General features: G+C 45.4%; 1 long non-coding RNA gene across 4 annotated transcripts; it reads left to right on the top strand.

The window, feature by feature from the left end:
* The first annotated feature begins 25 nt into the window (after window positions 1–25).
* On the top strand, window positions 26–6536 carry LOC136513055 (uncharacterized). Of its 4 annotated transcripts, XR_010773296.1 has the most exons (4): window positions 26–393; window positions 1485–1603; window positions 3749–5476; window positions 5737–6536. It is a non-coding gene; the product is annotated as an uncharacterized lncRNA (long non-coding RNA). The 4 variants fall into 4 exon arrangements; XR_010773301.1 differs by having other exon boundaries at window positions 3858–6536; XR_010773290.1 differs by having other exon boundaries at window positions 3749–6536.
* The last annotated feature ends 6877 nt before the right edge of the window (window positions 6537–13413 follow it).

The following is a 13413-nucleotide window of genomic DNA, read 5'->3' as shown; positions in this document are numbered from 1 at the left end:
CATTCACCGTGACCCTAGTCCTCTCCCGATTAACCTGTTCCAATGTCCACCGACTTGCAGGCCGAAATAGCGGCACAATTGACTGTTCCTCTCGAACCCTAAGCTCTGGATCTGAGCAGCAGCCGGGGCATGGGGTCATGGGCGCGAGGTGTCGAGTGCGGCGGTGGCTCAGACGCTGGAGGCGGCGGCGGGGTTCGCCTGCGCGCACCTCTTGGCGTTGGGTGCGTTCGTCACCTCTGCCGCCCGCCTCCCGGCCGCGTTCCGCGCCGTCCTCCCGGCCGCGCAATCTCCAGCTTGTGCCACGTCTTGCGGTCCCAGAGTCTCTCGAGGAGGTTTCCTGGGGCCTGGGGGCGTCTCCCCTGGTCACTGACTCCACGTCTCCGGCGTTCTGAGGTATATTGCCATGTTTAATGTCACCTAGTTGCCTCAGTGGTTCTAGCGTCTCATAACACACTTTGCTTAGCTATGCCAAAGTTCCTGTTGCAACAGCCAGCTTTAGCAATGCGGGCAATGCTAGGATGTACACATGGATGGGGGACTGCGGTGCACAAGTTGTAAGGTTTTGCAGCCGACATAGATGCGATGCCATTTTATCCGACATAGCATGGATAACATAAAATTGAGATGTCTATTTACTCTTGTTACAATCAAAGTTATTAACCACGGTTGTTGAGGTTTCACATTAAGGTTTCATAAAAGCTAGAAGTTTTCACCAATGTATACTGGTGTTTTAGTTTGGAGCTTTGCTAATCGGTTGTATTATTTGGACCTTCCAAGATTAGTAGAGATATTAGTTGGGTGTTTATAGCAAGTGAGGCAGTCGACGAAGTTTGAATAGTCACTGCTTGGCTTGCAGCTGCAGCTTGCCATTGCGTGTTCTTGTTGGGTTATGTCGGTTGCTGGTGGACAACAGTGCTGGTAAGATGGAGGCAGTGTTGTTTCTTTAGCCGCAATTGTGGCATTAGAGATAATAAATTATGTGTCAAAGGACACAATTGCCTAGATGTAGCAGGGGAAGGAGGATGCTTAGAAGAGGGAGAGTTGACACCAAGGGAAGCAATGTAGAAACTGCAACTCAGCCACTCAGAGGTAGTGTAGTCACTGTAGTGTTGCTTCTGTTTGTGTCCAATACCATAACGAGTTATATGGTAAACTTGTGACACAAGAAGTACCGTTTATTGTTTGCCTGTCATGCGCCGAAAGCTCGAGTTTTGTTATTGTTGGGTTGGCAACCTTATATGCTTACCATGTCAGGTGTATCTATTAATTGTAGTATTTTTATGTCTGAACTAGCGTAAGTGAACAAGAGTATTCATTTTGTCGTGAACTAAATTCTTTTAGATTTACATGCTGAACATACAATATGCCATAAATCAAGACTACAAATTTTTAGCTAGCTTGTATGTGTTAAGCTTTTCTGTGCCGATCACATCATTTGGACAAACTTTGAAATAATTGAGATTTTTTTTTTCTCGAACGCACAGGAGAGCAGTGTATGGTTATCTTGAGGAGAAACAATGGGAAGAGCCCTCACACACGCCGGGAGGAAAACATAAACGGCCCTGACCAAAACATCGCACTACTCTGGCAGAAGGGCCATGAGGTAAGAAATACTTCAAGCCTTGGCCAAACTCCAAAACTGCAGCTCTTCGCTGGCAAAGCTCTAGCCAAGCAGAGAGGGACCCATCAAAGACACAAATATTATGATGATTCCATAACGTCCAAGTGCCAAGGATGACAAGGGAGTTAAAGTCCCTTTTGCAGCTCCTTACTGATACCTAAATTGAGAAATATCGCACCACCGTACATACATTTTTTTAATGTTCAAATACACGTCTCACTTTTAGCTCTATTTATTTTTTATTAGGATATTACCTTTACACAGATATTCGATTGAGCTATTACCACTAATCCCTTATCAGAAATAATGGGCTTATGGTAGAAAGAGGATGGAAATTCTTTTGAATGCATGTGATCCCCTATTCAAGCATAGATGCATTAAGGTCAGTAAGCAGCAAGTGCTATAGAGTATAGGCCCTGTTTGGAACCACTTAACTTTTGGGAGCTTTTGCAAGAAGCATGTTTTTTTATAAGTTAGCTTTTGAAGAAGTAAAAGCCGGCAAAAGTTTACCTGCTCTTTGATGCCGCCGCACGCTGATGTGCCATCATATTCCTTTGCCATTGCCATGGATGCGCCAGCAGGGAGGCGCATCGGCAGAGGAGGCGCTCCTGTGGAGGACGCGCATGGCAGGGTGGGTCTCCTGCACAGGGAGTCGCCCTTTGAGGGAGGTGCTCTGGTGGTGGAGGTGGTGGGGGTGGGGGTGGGGGGGGGGGGGGGGGGGGGGGGGGGCTGTCAGTGCTCCGGCAGGAGACGGGCTCCGGCGGGGGAGGGGTGCTTTGGTGTGGGACGGTGGCCTCTCGGGCGAGAAACGGTAGTCCGAATCGCGCGAGTAAAGGTGGAGGCGGAACTCAATGCTTGGAAAGGGGAAAAAGCTCCTCCCTGTGGCCTTCTTGGAAAAGCCGAGTCCTAGATCATTTGCAAAAAAAAAAAAAACACTGAAAAAAATTATGTCTGTATTTAGATTTTAAGCAAAGCAGCCCAATAAGCTGTTCCAAACAGGGCCATAGTAGTGCCACTTTACGTGTTGCAGTTTCTCTTGTACAAATATTGCACAAACTTGTCGCTTACGGTGTTTGAGTAACTGCTCCTATGGGTTGTTCTTTTTATTGACTGTTGGGTTCTAGTGTTTACAATGGGAACTATGCTAGCAACCAATCACCTAGATAACAGCATTGTTTTTCCTATACTTAAACCATACTGGTAACACAAATACACCTGGTAACCTTGTGAACGAGCCGTTAAACTATACCCTTTGCCTAATATACATACCCATTTGGAGAGTGAACAATTGGTTCTTGTGTCAGGGAAGCTTTGCTAGCGAGAATAGTAGTGATTTTTTAGTTTCAACCTGTAATCATTAGTGCATGTTGGTGTCATATCCATTTTCTAATTAGATGGTATTAACTACTGCAAAAATAAGATTACTTTATTTAGCTTGTTATCTACTTAAAGGAACTAAACAAACGTGTGCTTTGAATTAAACAAGCTGATATATTAGTAAGTATGTAGCACATTAAACTTTGGTTTTGACCTGCTACATGTGTCTCACTGCTTGTATAGGAATTATGTTGGTACAAATATTGGTGTCTCTATACAATATATCAACTTATATTATATATTTTTTTATACATGTGGTACAAGTCATATTGCCTTTTTTTGGCATTAGCACAATTCCCTCCTTTACACATTGTTCTTTCATTGAAGCTCTAAGAATTTACCACGGAATATTTGAGACCCTATAATATCCACTCCAGAATAAAAGCCTGGGAGTTTTAGATCGGCTGTGGTTGTGAATTTGTGGATAATTAACAAGTTCATCAGTTGGCCAATGCCTCCTGGTTTTACTTTTCTAGACCTTTACTTTTGTTTGTTGTATATTAGCGATAGAAACATGTCCGTATATGTCTTTTTTCTGAAACACTCGTCTTTAGATACAAGCATGGTGAGTCCATTATCTTCAACGTCGTCCTTATTCGTAGTTATCAAAGTTTGGACTTGGGAAGGTTTTCTCACATTGACCTTCCCATAAGGCCATAAAGTGGGAGTCACTTGTGGCACATGAAACATAGACTTCACCTGGAACTGAAGTCTCATGACACGTTCACGCTTCCTGGGTTTCTATTACAGTGCATGCCGCTTTAGCCAGCCTTGAGTCTACTGGCATTTGGGAGATATGATGCTTCTGCTAGAGTGGCTGCTGGACTTTGAAATGCCTAACACATGTGTCAGTACTCAGGACCCAGATATGGATCAAGAAGGTTGATAAGGCTTTGTGAACATGGTAATGGAGCAAGGTAATGGATGACTGAATCACTGAAAAGACGCTGCTCAGCTTGCAGCCGGAGCTGTGTGCTTGATGGTTTTTGTTTATCTCTGGTGGTCAATGGTGCTGGAAAGATGGAGCCAATGCTTCTTTAGCCATGCTTGCTCAATCGCCTTATAGAGGAGGCGTTAGAGGCCGCAATTGGCTGGGAAGGATTATCCTACGAGCTAGGAGTGCAAAGTTGATGCCAAAGGTACATGCTAACAGTCTTGGGAATTCGTTAAAATTGTCTGGGATGAAATGATTCACAATTATTGTGCTTTTCTTAGTTGATCACTTGTGGGGCTAGACCCTAAATGAGGTTGAGGAGTGTTTACTTAAAGTAGAACACACCGCTGGTGTGCGTGTCTAGTGCTATTTATAGCCAAAGATTGCTTTGAACATGTTGACTTTTGTGAAACAATGATGAAGGTTAAATCATGTGGGTTATACTATACCTTGAGTGTGAATGTGTGATGTTCTGAGTGGAATGTTTCACCACTGACTAAATATCTCAGAACATCTAGAAATGTTTCTGACACTTTTATCCAGAAGTGTTTCTGACACTTCTCTAGATGTCTAGGAAAGGAAATGTTGTCACAAAAAAAGGCGTGCTGGAGCGTCAGGTTGGGATGATATATGTGTTCTCTGATGCAGCTGGAGCATCAGGTCAATGGCTTCCCACCCAACAATTAAACCAGATGGCGGAGTGGAGCTTCATGTTGGGATGATGCATGCACCTTCCAAGTCTCAACATTCTGAATGAGCTCCTCAGTTGGCTTCTGGGAAGTCTGTAATAGCTTAGCAGCAGGATTAGTGTTGACACCACCGTAGCAGTAGTCATCGTCGTTGTCTTTGTGTCACTGGAGTAGTCGTCGTAAGTGTCTGTGCTGGGGGATGGATCTCCTGCAAGCAGTTGCTGGTGGTCCGTTTACTCTGAGTAGTCACTCTCAATAATCTATCTCTTAGGAGTCTGCTGGTGGAACCTGGTGGTGTAACAAAATAAAATGCTATGGCTATTGGTTAATAATAATAGGCAGCTGTGTTTGGTAAATGTGCGTGCTGTGTGATGTGCTGTATAAGATGAAAATGAATTCCTCCAATATACCATATATGGTGTGCGTGTCTAGTGCTATTTATAGCCAAAGATTGCGTTGAACATGTTGACTTTTGTGAAATCATGATAAAGGTTAAATCATGTGGGCTGTACTATACCTTGGGTGTGAATGTGTGATGTTCTGAGTGGAATGTTTCACGACTTATTAAATGTCTCAGAACCTCTAGAAGTGTTTCTGACACTTTTATCTAGAAGTGTGTCAAACACTTCTCTAGATGTCTAGGATAGGAAATGTCGTAAAAAAAGGTGTGCAGCGGCTGCACATCCTTCCTGCAGGGGGCGAGCGATCAAGTTCAGATCTAGGATGCAAAGGCAGTGGCGGCATCGTCGAGCTCGCGAGGAAGGCAGCGGCCTCGGCGAGGACCGAGTGAGCGGCGCGGGTGGTGGCCACGCGGCCGGTGCGGAACTACCGTGGCGTGCAGCAGCGCAAGAACAGGTACTACGCTGTGATTTGGAACATAATTTGTGAAATTTGTGAACAATTTGATCATTTTTGAACAATTTGACATATTTCTCTGATGTTTGGAACCCACAGTAATAATTTGATTTTTTTTTTAAATGGCATATATTTGTGTTATTCCCAAATTACACACTCCGTCTTATAAATTATACTGCCAGAAACTAGAAATGACACTTGTGCAGAACTGCAAGTTGTGATATAGCGCATTGTAACAACTCCATGTGGAAGATTTTCAGCTTGAAGAGGTGGAGGAGCACTGGCTCAAGTTTACTCACACGAATCTCAATATAAAACAGTGCATTCAAACTATCTTCTAGTGTGCCCAACAAACATGCATCCAGGGTGCATGGTACTCCACAGACAAGAAATTTCATGTTCACATCTTCATCATATATTCTTGTAGCTGGAAAACCTTCAGAACAGCCTTCTTCCTTTTTCACTTCATTACCAGCAGGGATGACATTTGTTTTTGGAGCATCGCCAAGTAGGTGGGGGCCAAGCTTAACACATTGTACGTAATTATTTCTTACACAGTATAGTCGAAAGGAGGCATGTGCAAGTTGAAATGCATCCCATGTATGGCTGCAGAAACTCTGAATGACCATCATTAACGCATGACGAAAATGAGATGCTGTATAAGATGAAAATGAATTCCTCCAATATACCATATATGGTGTGTGTTGTGTGTGTCTAGTGCTATTTATAGCCAAAGATTGCTTTGAACATGTTGACTTTTGTGAAATCATGATGAAGGTTAAATCATGTGGGTTATACTATAGCCTGCTGGACAATTTGGAAAGGCCAGGAATGGAATCATTTTTTATAACAAAGCAGCATCCCTGGTGGACTGGAAGGCTGCCCTCAAAGATGATCTTATCTTGGTGTGTATCAAGGCTAAGAAGAGCACTGCTGACCCCCTTTCTGTGTGGCGAGATAGTAGTTTATGATGTATACTTTTCTTTTTATTTGGGCTTTACAAGCCTTGTACCCTGTACATATGTACTTTGTATCTCTGTTCGTATTAATAGAAAAAGAAAAAAATAGGTAGGGGGCTTCCCTGCCGTTTCCTCTAAAAAAAATATGTGATGTTCTGAGTGGAATGTTTTACCACTTATTAAATGTCTCAAAACATCTAGAAGTGTTTATGACACTTATATCCAGAAGTGTCTGACACTTCTCTAGATGTCTAGGATAGGAAATGTCGTAAAAAAAGGTGCAGCCACTGCACATCCATCTGACAGGGGGCGAGCGATCTAGTGCAGTCAGGCCGTGTATCCCATCGAAGGCGGCAGGCGGCGACGGGAGCATGCAGGTGGTCAGCTTCAGGTCAGCTAGCGCGGCGGGGTCGTAGGCGAAGGACGGGAGAGTGGAGACCTGAATTTTTGGTTATCAGTGGATCCCAGCTTCAGGTCAGCCAGCGCGGTGGGGTCGTAGGCGAAGGACGGGAGAGTGGAGACCTGAATTTTTGGTTATCAGTGGATCCGCTACGAGCAGGGACGTGAAGTGTTTCTGACACTTCTCTAGATGCCTAGGATAGAAAATGCCCTGACAAAAAAGGTGTGTTGTACATAAAGGGCTTGTTCGCTTCTGAGGGCCTGGCCTGTTTGGATCCATTAGCTGCTCTACCTATTAGCTGGAAGTGTTTGGATACCCAGCTAATTAACGGAATCATTTGTTAGACGCGGTCCGTTTGCGAGCTAATATGGAAATAACAGTATTCCTAATGGACAACCGGTTGATTTGGGCGAACCTAGCAACCGTTTTTCTGGCCGTTGATCTCACACGTGTCGCGTGCTGGACGGTGGATTGGGCTCTCTGTCGCTCGCGCTCCCTCCGCCGCCACCGCTCACGCTCCCTCCGCTTGCTCCCTCCCATTTCTTCCGCCGCCGACCCCCGGCACTGGCTCCCTCTGCCACCGGCCCCTAGGTCGTCCGTCGTCGCCCAAGTCGAACCCTGGCACATTCACATTGGTTGCAGCCGCTGCACATCCATGTGGCATGGGGCAAGCGATCGAGTTCAGATCCAGGATGCAAGGTGCGGCGGCATCGTCGAGCTCGTGAGGAAGGCGGCGGCCTTGGCGAGGACCGAGTGGGTGGCGCAGGCGGCGGCCACGTGGCCGGTGCGGAACTATCGCGGTGTGCAGCAGCGCAAGAGAACATGTACTACGCCGTGATCGAGAACATAATTTGTGGCGCTCCCTCCCAACCGTGTCTTCCCCCCCCCCCCCCCCGACACTACCTCCCTCAGCCACTAGCCCCAGGGCGTCCGTCCGTAGTCGCCCAAGTTAAACCCTTGCACATTCACATCGGTTGCAGCCGCTGCACATCCATTCGACAGGGGGCGAGCGATTGAGTTTAGATCCAGGATGCAAGGCACGGCGGCATCGTCGAGCTCGGGAGGATGGCGGCGGCCTCAGCGGGGACCAAGTGGGTGGCGTGGACGCGGCCACGCGACCGGTGTGGAAGCTACCACAGCGTGCAGCAGTGCAAGAACAGGTACTACGCTGTGATCTAGGAACATAATTTGTGGCGCTCCCTCCACTCGCTCCCTCCCGTGTCTTTCGTCGCCAGCCCCCGGCACTTGCCTCCCTCAGCCACCTAGCCCCAGGCCATCCGTCCTTCATCACCCAAGTCAAACCCATGGCACATTCACATCGGCTGCAGCCGCTACACATCATCCGGCAGGGGGCGAGCGATCGAGTTTAGATCCAGGATGCAAGGCGCGTCGGCATCGTCAAGCTCAGGGAGTATGGCGGCGGCCTCGGCGAGGATCGAGTGGGTGTCGTAGGCTGTGGCCACATGACCGATGTGGAACTACCGGCCGCAGGCGTGCAGCAGCACAAGAACAGGTACTACACCTGTGATTTGGAACATAATTTGTGAAATTATGAATAATTTGTGAACAATTTGATCATTTGACATATTTCTATGATGTTTGGAATCTACTGAAATAATTTGAATTTTTTTTTGAAAAATTTGGCATATATTTGTGTTATCCCCAAATTATACAACTTCATCTAATAAATTACACAAAAGAAATCATTGTAAATATAGTAAAAATGCGATATAAATATAGCTATAAGACAATATATGTGCATGAGCAAAAATCTGGTTGTTAGAGGGGCTAAACAACTAGTTGTTGGCTAGACAGACTCAATAAAAACATCTCTGTGAAAAGCTTTTATGTAGTGATGGTGATATTTCTCGTACGCACCTGAAATGTGGTGCAGTCAAAGTTAAGGATCTCAAGCTCCCTGACGCTAGAAAGCTCAGTGATCAGCCTCCCGTAGTCCTCTTGGCTCTTGGGCGTTGAGCATGATGCTGGCATAGTCAAGCTTGTGGAGGTGCCCCTAGCTCTCGAGAGCCTAGCGCCGGCCATTGTCATGTGCAGCTCCAGCCACCGGAGGTTGGGCGCGTGGATGATCCACGCATCAGGGACAGGGTGGCCCCTCGTCGGGGGCGACATGGTGGAAGACGATGTTCGCCAGCCATAGCTTCTCCAATGTCGGCGTTGCTGCCGAGGTCATGGCCTCGGGCCGCTCCCACGCCTTCTCTCTAGAGAATATGACATATTTGAGGTCTAGCGCAGTCAGGCCACGGAGTCCCACTACTACATAAACCTTTTCTAGGGGCGGCTCTGGAGGCTTTATAGGGGCAGTTTGCCCAGCCGCCCCTACCCAAACGCCTCTACAAATCATGCATTTATACGGGCGGTTCCCAGACCGTCCCTATAAATCGATTTGTAGGGGCGGCTGGTGGTTCCCAAACCGTCCCTACAAATTGATTTGTAGGGGCGGCTGGTGTCTACAGCCGCCCCTACAAATCTCACCAGCCACCCCTATAATACATGTTTGTAGGGGCGATTCAGTCTAGAACCACCCCTACAGTACATTTTCCACAAAAAAAATTCAAATTTACAAAACACATATATACATATGCATATATAATTCGAGATAGGCTAATCAATCAATCTATCATGCACGCGGTCATCTCCTTCGCCCGAGCCCCCCCCCCCCCCCCCCCCCCCTCCCATCGATCGAGACCACGCATGGCGACGTGAGATGAAAGGAAAGCGCAAGCAAAAGGCAGGGAAGGGCACGGCAGGGAGAACAGCTAGCCGACACGTACCTTGCTCCAAAGTCCAAGTCCAAGAGTACAACAGTATTATATAAACTACAATTACAAGTCCAATTTACAAAATATATACAAGACCTAATATAAACTACAATTACAAGACCAATGTCAAATTTCATACACATTGTTATCAATGGCCTAGAGCAAGCCTTTTAGTCTCACGAAGGTGTTTGTACTAAGAATTTCTACCTAAGTCAGAATCTCGGTCATGGTAGGTGCATTTGACGTGTACAATCTGGTCCAATATGAAGTTACAAAGATCGCCGACGAGCTCTAAGAGTTGGTCATCCTTGTATGGGTCTCTTTTCATTTCTTTCTCTTCTTTCCACTACAAGAGAACAAGTTTTGGTTTAGTATTTCATACCATGTGCGAAGTTTTTATACTACGGGTGAAGATGTTCAAACTTACCCTTAAGGGGTGTCTCCTATAGGCACCGGTGTTACTTATCATAGAACATACATAGTATCCACAATGTACACTCTCAGGCTTCTGCTTGGGGTACTGTGTGTTTTGCATATGGAAATGTTAAGTAATGCTTTTGACAGCCATGTAATGAAATACTGAAGAAGTAAGTTACACTTATCGCACATAGTGTTTTTATAGCCCGCCTTTCCTTCCTTACTGGATCATGCCTTCTGTGATGTTTAGTAACATAGAACCTAAATGCCATGTTAGAACCTAAATGCCATGTTCGAATTATTTTAGCAAATACAACTTGTTAGTATTCAAAAGTGAACATTACAAGTATGTATACAAACATATAAGCTAATGAGGATTGTCGATATGTATACGTCTTGAGAATCAATATAAAGTCTTTGTATGTTACCGGGTCCCTATCTACCGAATCAAAGACCCATGCCATGCTCCTCCCGACATCGACGCCTATACAAATCCAGTGGTTGCTGCATGGATTTAATCATAGAACTAGATAAGCTCTTTTGCATCGAATAAAATATATCGAACAAAGCTTTAAGTATAGAGTTGAACTTACTCGAAGTTTATGGTAGCCATATAGTAGAGTGTTGTTGGAGATTTTTAAAAGCCAGGGCAATATATGCCGAAATCTTAAGGGACTCTTACCTTAGTTTCTTCGTACGGATGTTCTCTTTCTCCCGAAGGGTCTTTCCAGCAGCTAGCTCTTTGTCATCCAGTTTCTACTATTTAGGGTAATTAAAATTTGTTTGTGCTATAGCTTGAGTGTCTATATACCCGGCTTTCACACTTGACATTTGTTTTATAATATGCACTTGCATTCTACAAATCACGACGTGCGTTAGTTACAATAAAATTCAAAGATTACATTCATATCATATCGAGAGGACAAGGACTTATAGGCACCACGTGTGAATTAGATTCATCTCTATTGCTCCAAGGTGAAAGCATGACTGCATGTCATTGAAGTCAAAGGCAATTTTCTCGGCTGGGCTTCCAAATATGCCGGTGGGGAAGCATGCTTGTACGATGTCTATGCTCGTTAGGAGAACATGCAAGTACCAATCATGGAACCTTCTCATTCCAAGTGGTAGACGCTGGACGTCCTAGTTTGGTAGGAAGGGCTTGCCTCTTTCATATATTTTTGGGCAATCCTTTGACCATTTGATGGCATCAACATTTGGATACTACTTTGCTGTTTGGTGGAGTTTGCTAGTGACGGCCTTTTTAGAAGCCCATGATGGGACTTTTTTAACTTGGTTCTCAGACTTAAACTGGTCATGGAAATACCACTTGTGCACCGATGAGACGTCTTTCATCGAAACATAAATCGGTCTTATGGTGATTGGATGCTTCTTTCGAAGTTCCCATTCAGACACGTCCTCATCTTCTTGTGCATCACCTTCTTCATGAGGCACTCGTTGTTCATGTATCGGCTGTGCTTGTTGAGAAGACTGTGGCATCTCATTATGCACTTGCTCGGTACGAGCTGGAGAAGGTTGTGGCTTATCAGGCACATGCTCGCTAGGAGGCGGGGAAAGAATGTGGCATCTTAGGAATGTGGTCGGTCACGAGACTGGTGAAAATATCTCCCCGTCCTCAACAACTCGCTCCAAATTTGGGAGAGGGGGAGGCGGACGAAGAAGCGATCAATATAATGTCCCGTTTGTGCCAGAGGATGAACTGCCCCAATACGTCTCTGAGTAACACCAGCTCCTCGGGAGTTGCGTAGTCTATCCTCCACTGCATGAACTCGGGCTTCACGGTATGCACCTCGACCCTAGTGTAGTCCGGCGATATCTTATTATTGTGGTGTAAGCCACCAGGAGGATGTGCCACACCCGTTGCCACCTCCATCACAATGTTCTGCCGGCCGTTGAGAAACACCAAGGTGCAACTAGTTGGTTCCCGTATGCGATCGACAATTAATGGCCTATTTATCCATAAATAATATAAATACATATTTGTTGATTACAATAAACAATTTCAAAGACAACAATTATATTTTACCCAATATCTTTCATGCAAATCCTAGTCCAATTTCATCAAATATAAATTTACAAAAACAAAATTAATAAAAAAAACCAAACCCTAGATCTAGATCTACATGCACATGAAGCATCCATAAAACTAACTAATTGTTCACTAAAATCAAGAAACATGGACCAAATAAGGGTATGATTTTGTTCTCCTACCTAATTTGCCCTAATACATTCAAAACTTGGGTCTAATTTGCTTCATAAGTAGCTCAAGCACCATAGAAGAGAGAGAAAAGCAAAACTCTAATTACTCACTAACCAACTATTAAAACTTCAAAAAAATGTGGAATAATATTTTTTTTACCTTCTACAACCTCTCCACCAAAGGATTTGAGACCAAAACCTCCCCCCTTAGTAGAGCAATTTTTAGGAGGTGCCTAAGGCCTTCCCACCTTTGTTTCACGGGTTAAAGTGAGTGACCCGAGGAGGAAGAAGATGTTGCAGTTTTTTTATATGTGGGTCATTTGTAGGGGCGGCTGGTGATTGAGCCGCCCCTACAAATCGCAGGTATTTATATGAGGGACATTTGTAGGGGCGGGTCAATCATCAGCCGCCCCTACAAATAGCAACACCGGGGGCGGCTGGTGAGTGAGCCGCCCCTACAAATCCGACCCATTTGTAGGGGCGGCTCGTATCACCAGCCGCCCCCTGCTGTTCCTTTTGTAGGGACGGCTGGTCTCGTGGGTCCCGAGCACGCCACTGTAGGGGCGGCTCCATCACCAGCCGCCCTTACAAAAAAATTATCCCGTTGCTACAAACCATTTTTCACGTAGTGTCCATCAAAAGCGGCGAGCGGCGATGGGAGCATGCAGGTGGTCAGCTTTAGGTCGGCCAGCGCGGCAGGGTCGCAGGCGAAGAGGGACGGGAGTGCAGTGAAGAACCGAAATTTTTGCTATTAGTGGATCCGCTTTGAGCAGGGACGTGAAGTGTTTCTGACACTTCTCTAGATGTCTAGGATAGAAAATGTCTGTCAAAAAAAAGGTGTGCTATACATAAAGGGCTTGTTCGCTTCTGAAGGTCTGTATGGATACATTAGCTGATAGTAGTTAGCTAGCTAATAGCATATAGCTAATATTAGCTGGATAATAATTCACTATCTACCTATTAGTTGGAAGTGTTTGATACCCAGCTAATTAACGGAATCATTTGTTAGAGGCAGTCCGCTTGCCTGCTTATGGAAATAAAAAAACGTCTCTATGAAAAGCTTTTATGCAGTGATGGTGCTATATGCACGCATGCACCTGAAATGTGGCAGAGTCAAAGTTAAGGATCTCAAGCTCCCTGGCGCTAGAAAGCTCTAGCCTGTTC

This window comes from Miscanthus floridulus, chromosome 1 (assembly GCF_019320115.1).
Source record: "Miscanthus floridulus cultivar M001 chromosome 1, ASM1932011v1, whole genome shotgun sequence".
NCBI classification, from domain to species: Eukaryota; Viridiplantae; Streptophyta; class Magnoliopsida; order Poales; family Poaceae; genus Miscanthus; species Miscanthus floridulus.
The sequence above is the reverse complement of the archived record's forward strand: the minus strand, read 5'-3'. Positions and strand labels throughout refer to the sequence as shown.